This window comes from Lepisosteus oculatus, chromosome 3, assembly GCF_040954835.1.
Source record: "Lepisosteus oculatus isolate fLepOcu1 chromosome 3, fLepOcu1.hap2, whole genome shotgun sequence".
In the NCBI taxonomy this organism is placed as follows: domain Eukaryota; kingdom Metazoa; phylum Chordata; class Actinopteri; order Semionotiformes; family Lepisosteidae; genus Lepisosteus; species Lepisosteus oculatus.
The window spans coordinates 26903926-26914963 of record NC_090698.1 but is presented as its reverse complement, the minus strand read 5'-3'; positions in this window follow the sequence as shown (position 1 = coordinate 26914963).

The window sequence follows — 11038 nt, the reverse complement described above, 5'->3', positions numbered from 1 at the left end:
AAGGTGCACTGTGGCTTGACGACTGGACACAGAATCACAAAAAGCAATTTCTTACCTTGCAAGACGTCAGAGTCAAAAACAGTCCCTCCATGACAGTCCACAATCTGCAAGAACACAAATCATCACACTCGGATAGCTTGTATAACTTTGATCAAGTCCTGAGACCTCTATTACCATCTTTTCTGCATGCTTATTTGGACATAACATTTCTGCAGGACAACACACTTCTTTAGGCGGCTCATGTAACAGTGGTCTCAAAGATAGGAGCTGTTTTGCCATGTGGACATTGAATATTTGTGGATTGAGCTGGGGTGACATGTGGCACGTAGGGCTCAGAGACAAGTGAACAGATACAGGTTCCGAGAGGAACGGATCAGAATCCCAACAAGACTGCATCTGCAACCTGGTGCAAAGATTGTATTGCAGGTGTACAGCTTGTGTTGCTATTCAACAGTTGGGCAATATATGCTACTAGACATTGACTTTCTTGTAGACATCCTGTTGATGTCATATGTGAAGCATAATGAATTAATCTCATGCCTTTGCAATAAAATGTCAGTGCACCTGACATTTAACAAAACGATGATCATTTTCCTGATAATTGCTTTGTGAACTTGTATTTTTTGATGCACAGAAACATATTTTGAATACTTGGTACATTTTATTTTTAAGAAATGGCATTTAGCATTCCATTATTTTGCACGTTATTAGATACCTTTGTTGAGGATTTCAGTTTTTAATTATTTGCAGTTTTATTCGAGTGTAGTTTTCATGGAGTTATTGAGTATTATTGGTCTACAGTATATGTCTGTGGTTAAAATGGCAACTGGAGCGCACAAATCAAACATTTTATATCAGTTATATATCTGCTTTCTACTCAATTCATTCTCAATGATGAGAGCTTGTGAAAATAAAAACTTCTTAATTTATATTTCCTTTTAAAACATTTTAAAATGATAAAGCCATCTATTTCCAGAAAGCCTTCCTGATATTGATTAAAGCTGTTTCTGAATTAGATAACAGATGGAGAAAAGAGCAGGTTAAAAATCAAATTCAATTGTATATTTAAACCATAACATAGTTAGCATCTATTAAAAAAGTCATAGATTATTTTGTCTCTCACATATTGTCCCCTGGGGCATACACTTTCACTTTCTACTTCTTAATCTCCACAATGAATTTCAATGTTTAGACAGATCATACATATTTGAAACACTATCTTACTTATGTCTTTGATTTATAGTATCTGGCTATACTGCATTAAACAAATAATAACATTTCATTTTTAAAAGAAACCAACAGGTGACAAGTACCATTTTGTGGCACTGAATTATTTTAACCGTTTAAAAACCATATAGAAAACATAATAAAATTCCAGCAATATCAGAGGTATTTGTTTTTTTTGCTGACATGTGGAAGATTTCTTCTCCCTAGAACACAGCTGTTCAGATGTTCCATTTGTTCTATGTTACTGAATGTTATGTTAAGACTTGACTGATCCACCGAGAAATAACAGATTATTCTATTCCATGAGCAACAACTTTCCAATATGAAAAATACTCTGCTCTCATTTAAAAAAATAAATAAAAATGTTTTAATTTTGAAAGAGATTGCCTGTCCTTGCTTTTGGACCTTAGTATAGGCTTGAAATAAATGCCAAATGAAAACTATTTTTGAAAATATTGAGAATTGAATGACTTTGCAAAAAGACAGAAATAATCTATTAAAATACTTCAACAACAGGTACATACTGGCAGGGGAAGAATTCTCAAACTTGCAAATTTTGCATATGTCAGCTCTAGTCAACTAGATTAAGAATGTTTTCATTAGAATGGAATTTGTGGCAGTTACTGTACATAAGACATAAATAAGCATGGCTTTTTAATAAACAAATTACATTTTTATATCTGTCTATGAAAAAAATAATAATTCCTAGTTGGTGTATGTCCTGTATATTATTTCCCATAGGAATATTAAAAATGTAACAAATAGAAGTTACTAAAATTGCGATGATCAGAAATAGGCCTAGCAGATTAACCAACAAGTAAATTAAATAATCATAACCCCCCAAAATATACCAAGAATACAGTTTTAAACAAATATTAATAACAACGCTAATGCTCTAAACAACCACAACATACAACTTACTCCATCTAGAGACAAGGCCTCTTGAAATCCTTTGTCCTGACTGACCTGAAAACTCCAGACAGCTACCAAGTGTTCAAATCCTTTATATAGCCTACTGTACAAAGGCCAAAAGCTGCTTTCTAAACCATCAGTTAAATCACTTTCTATAAATCTGAATGCTACAAGGTGAACGGGAACCACCCTATTTTAAAAAATATATCCACAAAGCAGGAGAGTCCATTTTTTACCTCATGATTCTCTATACAGGAAATCAGTTTCCTAAAAAAAAACACAGAAGGGCCAACTCTATTAACATGGTTCAAATACTTAACTTAAACCGGTCTTGAAGGTTAACCAGAAAAACAAGCTTTTGACTTCTAGCTTTCTCTCTTCTCTCTATTGGCTTTAATCAGTGTATCTAAGACCTACAGTAATTTACACCTCTGTAATAGAGCAAGCTGAGGCTTGGTTAAAGCCTTCTCCTTCTAGAGAGTAAATTGGAAACACCTGCCTTGATTGAGTGATTTGCCTCCTGTGGAATGGAATTCCACAGGCAGAAAAGGGTACATCTGATTGGCCCTTTGCAAGATTGGCCATTCCTCAGAAGCAGCAGAAGCCAGTATAACAGCAGTCGGGGAGAGAGAATTAGGGGCTGCATCTTATCCTTTGTAGGCTGGGGGAAGAAGAGTGTTTGTAGCATCTAGTACTGTAGAGAGTTTAGATGGGTGTGTTTATTCAGTCCTAACACTAGTTTTAGCCTTGAAAATGTAGAAAGAGATAATGAAGACTTGCAGGGATGGATGAATCCAGAGAGTTCAGCATTTTTTGCTAGTATGAGTTCATAGATTAATTTGAATTCTCTGTACTATCTATAGAGTTGTTCCACAGGAGAAAATGAAAAAAATATTTTTTCTGACTTCCCTCTAGAAGGGGATCATGGGTACATCCTGTTATATTACCCATCTGTGTACAGTATGTGTAAGAGAAACACTTTCTTGTCCTCTGCCAGGCATGTAACACTTATTATAAGGCAAGTATCCAAATGTTTATGATGTCATTTTAGCCTCTGTAATCAGTATTTATGAACCTCTTTATTCTAACTACTGCTTATACTGTTCTTTCCACCATCCCATCCCTTTTTCATTGATAAGAATGGTTCTTGTACCACTTCTGGAATGTGCTGTCTAAGGCTGCTTCCAGTTAGTTGATGGTTTTCCTAGCAGTCACTTCAGATAGATGCAGCATCTTCCCCTGCTTATCAAAGAATCCTGGTCTCCTCAATCAAATTCTTAACATGTTGGACTTCTGAGACCTGCCAAGAAATCAGATACAAATGACCTAAAACATAGTAACTTTGAACACTGCAACTGGTGATTGCACAAGTGTTAATGGATCCCTCTCATTTTATTTTGAGATTTCTAAAAGCCTTGTCCTCAAAGGTTAAGCAAATTGATCAGTAACTCCATCTAATTCGAATTACACTGTCGCTGCATCTTATTTCAGGGTTTTCTGAACAACTGAAATGTTCGTGGTGGGAAGGCTCCAACAGCAGGGGAAGTTCTAGGTATATTAAGAAATAGATGTACAGAAAGCTTAATTGACAATAACATTTCTGAGCCATTCTGAAACTTCTATCCTCTTTATTCATATCACCAGGACTTTCATTCTGTAGGAATCTTCTGGGTTAACTTTGTCAATGTCTTTTCAGGATGTATTGCCATGTACTGACCTCTGCCAATGTCCTTCACTGCCCCAGCAGTGAAAACTCACCAAACATCAGTCATCACCAGAGAGCCAGAATTCAGACAATCTCTGCTACTCTTATGCCTCAGAGCTGGGGTCTGTCAAGCTGAATCTCCAGTTATCTGGTCTTCACATAGGTATACTGGCAGAGTCCAGAGAGTAATCAGCCTCCATCCTGCTTCCGTCAGGCTGGGGAATACAGCGGAGTCTCCTGCTCTCCGGTCACACAACTATATGTACTGTACACAAAAATCCCAGTGGGTGACTTTCAGATCAGCACCCACCATTTAGTATTTGATAAACACTTAATTTTCTCACACATTTCACTTTTCACATTTTCATTAACAGGCATGACCAGGCAGGAGAGAAGTCCTGAAGCAGTTTGAATGCCCTTTTCCATTTGAACCCCTCCAGGCTCCTTACATCTTACATGTTGGTCCCCTTTAGGAGAAGACAACTTGATCTTTTCCATCTGCTGTCTTCCCTTACACTGTTCATTCTCACAAACACACTGGCAACCTCTCTTCAATTTCTGTGTTAGACAGCTCTCTGCTATCCAGGCTTCATCTCCACTCCAGTTTCTCCCAGTACACACTCAAAGCAGCTTACAGCCAGTCCACTGTCTAGTCCGGCCACATCACTGGCAACCACAATCATCAGCCTCTGCTGCCCGTAAGGTTGCTTTTCATGGGTCTATCTCTTAAAGCCACAAGAACGGTGTGGACTCCATTCCAGCTGCATTTCACAACTCCATGGCTTCTCCAGCAGACAGCATCTGTTTTCTCTGTACCTCTGTGGCTTCTGAGCTGGCAGTGCCTGCTGCCCTGTCTCTGCCACGTCCCTGGCAAATACACACAAAAAACATCCCTGCAGCCGCCAGCATCTCTTTCTTATGCCCAAGGTTTGGGATACATATTGTAGTTTTCTTTCTCTGTTATCTGAGAGAAGAGAAGTGAGCAGTCTGTCCAAAAGAGGTTAACAGGACATATAAATAGGACAGCCCACAACTGTAGCTCATTGATTTCCTACAGCTCCGGTTTCTGAAATGGCCTGTCACAGTCTCACTCTAGTCTTCTCTTTTCAAGACGAAAAAGGTTGAGATTCCTTTGGTCCATCAGTGTTGCTTGACACAATATACTGCTACAGTATATCCATCAATATTTATTGTTGTGAGAGGTTTGATGCAGAGCACCCTAAAATGTTATTTTGTGGATCATGAAATTAGAGGACAGACCTATGGTGTGATGGCTGGAGCTGTTGCCACACAGCTCTTGAGCCCTGGGTTCAGTTCTGGCTTGTGGTGTTTGCTGTGTGGAGTCTGCATATTTTCTTAGACAGCTTCTGTATCCTCCGACAAACAATCTAAATATGTGTTCTTCAAATTTATCCTAAATGTGTATTTATACCCTTTAATGGATTGACATCCCATCTGGGCTGTAGTTCTACCTTTGTTCTGTGCCTGAAAAGTAATTGCATTAGTTCTAGCAATAGTGGTACAGTTTGAAGCATAAGTGGTATCTGTAGTATTAGGATCAGTACTATTACTCATCCTTTAAAACACTTTCATCATAGATTTCAGATTTTGTAGCTCCATCATATTATAAGAATGGGAAATCTTTGTGGGCAGGCTTTTAGGTCTCCTTAAAACAGTGGCACTTCATATTTTCTAAGACGTTGGTAAATGAGTCAAATTAAGCCAGTAATGAGCTCATTTGGCTTAAAAGTCAAGCTAGCATGAAAAGCTGCAAACACAATGGCCCTCCAGGATCAAAGCTGGGCCACCCTGGCAGAAATAATACCATATATAATCTTACAATTTAGAGTAAGTGGTGTAATCCACTTTCCAGGCGCATGACAGAAAAAATAGGTTCTATTTTAGAAAAGTGAATATTTCTTAAAGTGATGTCACTAGTACTGGTGCCCCATTCAGAATGTATCCCACCTTGTGCCCCTTGCTTGCTGGGATAGGCTCCGGTTCTCCTGCAAACTTGAATTTGATGAAGTGGTTAGAAAATGGATGGATGGATGTTACTAGAGGCAATTACAGCTTGTGTTTATACTCACATTGCTTGGCACTCACTTCTAAATTATTTGCTTCTTTAACATTGCTCTCATTACCGAGAAATTTCACTCATTATGTGAAAATCTTAAGACACCCCATAGATGTCTAAAATTGATGTACCTAGACCCATGCTGAGTAACAAATGCTTATTGAGAGAGTGTTTGATTCCTACCTGTGTCTTTTATTAATTGGGAAGGCGCGAGGAGGTGTTCACCAAGTAGGTTTGCAGTAAATTAGCAATAAAGTTCAGTTCAGACTGAGCCAAAATGTTTCTGTTAAAAGTTTTAACAACTACTTATACACCTAGAGCCAGATACTGTATGTTTAAACCAATCAAGCAAACTGTTCAATTAAGGTTTCCTTAGGTTCAGTAATCAAGAGCTCCACAGGAAGGCAAATAAGAAAACAGGGATCATCCTGACCTAGAAACCCTGACAAGTATAATGGAGGTTAATTAAAATCATATTTAAAGTATGAAGTTCTTTTAAAATATAACACAAACCTAGTGTCCAAAACAAGAGGTGAAACATTATAAAACCAAGAAAGTTAAACAATGTGCACCTGGTGACTGTTGACACTCCAGCTCTTTTATGCATGTCTGTCTGGAAATTTGCCTGGAGTCATAAAAATGAGGTTTCTCCTTACTATCAGGTTAACATGATAGCTTAGTGTTTTGATGTTATGTTAGGATTGAAATGGAGTTTATAACAAAAGTTCGGGAAGGATGACAACAACCAAGCTCAATCATACTCGGCTGTCAATAATTAGCAATCGATCCTGATAATCCATGCCTCTCCCAAACGCTATAAATACCTACGAGATCCCTATCTCTCTCTCTTGCATCCACCCCATCTCTACCTCTGTAGCTGCCCCTTTGCAACCCTGCATGGGGGTCCTGGTCTCCTTGTCCTATGGCTGGGAGGTCAGCTCTCAGCCAAGCAGGTTAAGCCACAATTTTGCTCCATGACGCTTTCATGGGTGTTTGTCATTCCTCGTGAAATCAAGTGTGCAGAAATATTGCCAATTATCTGTTTTTTTTACTGATAAAAATTCTCACTGTCTTTCCTTGTTTGACACATGTAAGTAGTAGAATCTAAGTCCTCTGTTAGCAATGCAGCACAAATTGCCCATCTAGTCTTTATGAAACTTCATATAAATATTCCATTCTAGGTTACAAAAGTAATTTGTCATGGGTTGTGGGATGGTACTTTAAAAGTAAAAAAAATGCTTAAGAGCAAGAATATATCTTTCTCCTTTCATCTTTAGTTAAATATGACCTAATGGGATGAGAAAAACTGTTCTAGTTAACACTCTCAGGATCCTTCATCTTTAAATATTAATCTGAGTTTCATAATGAGCTCTGAAGTAAAAGGAGCTTGCCAAGTACACATCATATTTTTTTTGTCTTTATGTGGGAACAATATTTAAAAAGCAGATAAGGTATGTTATGCATTTGTTACGATGGAAGGAAAAGAGTGATCCTTCATGGACTTGATTACAGTAAATTCATACCAGTCTTGGCTGTGTACCATAAAGTGTTTGAAATTTGTAGTGTTTGCCTGAAGTCTGCAATATTTTCTCCCATTCCTATTTTTTCTTCAAGGTCAGGTTGAGTGCAAGTTCTAGATATTCCCTTGTCAGCATCATTTTTCTCATCTGCACTTACAAATAATGTAGGAGAGGCTGATGGTCCTGGAAATCAGGAAAAGGATTTTAGACAAGTTTTTTTTTTTTGCTGAACTGTAACACCACCTTATTGGTCTAATCCATGTGGTATTTGACAAATTGTCTATACATTACTTAGTTACTCTTTATGAAGCTTATAAAGAAATACAAAAAATAACGATAAATGTCCATTTATTTTGTATGCCACAAAATTATGTATTCCTTGTTAATTCTCTTTAAATTCACACTTCACACTATTATTATTAACACTATCGCTAGTACTGTAGTATCCATGCAGTAACCAATGACTGCATTTTAAGGTCAGAAAGTTTCAATGTCCTCATCTTTTTTATCTCTGAATATTGCTAACAGCACCTCAATTTAGGAAACGTACAGTATTGACTAGAAACTTTAAAAACATTAATACTCAGCCTCACATCTCCATCTAGTGGCTCTTGAGAATTTTGCCATTCTGATACCTCTAAATCAGTGGCTTAAAACTCCTATCCCAGAGATCTTATGTCCCTACTGGCTTTCTTTCCAACTGAGCTTGAAAGGTCCAGTACTAATTAATGTATTAAACTGATCTGTTGACTTTTTATACAGTACATTTGACCTACTTGTTTTTAAGTTCAGTCCTCAGTTTCAAAAATGCCCTATTTCAAGAGTACTGTTTTTTAAAACAGTAGGATACTGAGTTTTAAGAAACCTCTCCTCAGCTTGCTTGACTTTATTTCTTTCTGTGAAGCTCCAAGCAGGTGATTTATGTATGATGCACAGTCACAGATGGGAAAGGCAATCTATAAAATACTCGTTCCAATATTTTTCTTCCTTCTGCCTTCTGTAGAAATCTAGCTGGTTACACCTTAATGAATGCAGCTCTGAAACCTGGCAGTTGGTACAAGGTTCTAAGAGCTGAAAACAAATTTAAATGAAAGATTGCAATCAATTAACCCAAGAGCCAGACAATTGCTGGGGAAACATCCAGAACACACGGTGGTCCCCTATCGGTCCAGGATTTGGAACCACTGCTCTAAATTACCCAAGAGGATGTCTACAATGTCTCTCTATTGACTCTATTGAAGGGCAATCACAAGGTTATAGTTTTCCGATTAAAAATACATTAACAAAATTCTGCTGTATCATGTAGTGGTTAGCCCAGAGGTGGCACACTGGTTAGCATTGCTGACCTGTAGTGTTGGGGTCCTGGGTTTAGTTCCTGGAGTGCAATCTGTGAGGAGTTTCTATGTTCTCCCCATGTTCACATGAGTTTTCACCAGCTCCAGTTTTCTCCCCCAGTCCAGAGACATGCTGGTAGGTTGAGTGGCCCTGGTGAGTGTGTGTACACTATGATGAACTATCATGCTGGCTTGCACCAGTTGCTTGCTGGGACAGGCTCAGGCTCCTCCTTAACACTGTATTGGATATGGATATTAATCTCAGAAACCACTACATGAAATGACCCACCACCTTGTAGTAAATATACAAATACATTTAATGTGTAATTAAATTAAATGTGTTAAAGACATGAAAAATTCAAAGAAATCAGTATTTTCTATCGTGTCCTCGTGATGTCATCTTATTTTTTTTAAATGTTAGTATACAGTACAGTACTTTGAAGTTGTGCTGTTCTAGGACAGAACCGGCTTCTCTGCATGAGCTTCTGTAAATCTGGATCTCTAGCTTCTCACTAACACGCTTGTCCTTTCCGTGGGACAGCAGAGCCACACACAATTAGGAGGCAAGTGGCTTGATCTTATGCGGTCTCGTTAATCATTTATTCCCAGCTGTTTTAAACAAATCAAGTAGATAAATGAACCAGGCTGCATTAATATTGAGGAGTATCATAAACACCATGGACCCATGTACAAACCTGTATGTTAACCTTCTCCATGTACAGTAGCACAGATGGGGAATCCTGGGCCTGAGGAGTTGGTTTTCATTTCAGCTTCTAAAAACCTAAATCATCATTTATTATTCGATTTAGTAGCTTCTTCTAGCTCGCCAGGAGCTGGTGCTTTGAAGAGATGTTTGCAGTGGTTCTCCAGGTCTAGAATTACTGATGACGTCTATATACAAAGTCAAATGTTTTCAACTGTGATAAATTTGAACTGTTGCTTTTCAATGAAAAATGAAATTCTATTCAGAGATCCCAGACAGTTCCCCATTTTTCACAAGAACCCATTAATGATTAATTTACACAACTGAAACGGATTTATATGGGGAAGCATTCAAATTGTAACAAATGTGTATTGGAACACATAGCGCTTGTTGCATTTTTAATGCCTCTTGTATTTTACAATGGAATCCACTGACGTTCAAATGCAACCACTCAGATATTCATTCCAATAACTTTCTTCAGAATTAAATGTTTTCATTCTAGCACAAATACATTTAGTATACTACTTTTAATGTGAACAGATACTAAAACAAGACATATGATTAGTGATATGATAAAATATATAAAGCCAATTTTAGCTTTGTACAAGCATCTCTTTCTAGAAACTGAAAATACAGTAATATGAGAAAGTGGATTTCAATGTCACATGGTACTATAGTATGTTCCTTAAATACTGTAACTTGGTGTATTTACATTCAACAATATGGTTCAGATTTCATCTGCTATATTTATAAATAAAATATGTCATATGTTACTACCCTGTGGAATAATTAATTCTGTGTTACTGTATATCAATAATTCTTCTCCAGCTATCTATGTGCAACTAAGAAGTTCTATCAGGATTTCTATTCAGTAAAAACCTTTTGTCAAATCTTGATGAAGCTATAGTATACTATTGCTTAGAAAAAGCCCACAATGAAGTGAAATGAAGAAATGAAAAGGGAAATAGTTCTGACAAACTTATTTCTTGTTTCTGTTCTGCTCTGTGGCCTGTTAAAAGTTCTCCCTCAATTCCTCTGGTTTATGTGCTGTGTATGCAAAGCATTGTCAAATTCTTTACAATTCAAAGCACTACATAAATGTAAGTTGTTATTATTATAGGAATTAAGCTATTACATTATTATATTTTCTTGGCTTCCTTTGTGGACTAACATCTACAAAAAACTCTGTCCTAGGCTTCCCTCTAATAATGATAATAATAAAATAATAATTACTTACACTTATAAAGCACTTTTCTGTACACTCCACTCAAAGCGTTTTACAAGTCCACCTGGATGATGCGACGGCAGCCATAGTGCGCCAGAACGCTCACCACACATCAGCTATCAGTGGGGTGGAGAGCAGAGTAATGCAGCCCATTCATAGATAGGGATTATTAGGAGGCCACAATTGGAAAGGGCCAAATGGAAATTTGGCCTGGAGGCCAGGGTTACACCCCTACTCTTTTCAAGAAATTTTTTATGACCTATGAGGGTCAGGACCTCAGTTTTACATCTCATCCAAAGGACGTTGCCTTTTTACAGCATAGTGTGCCCATCACT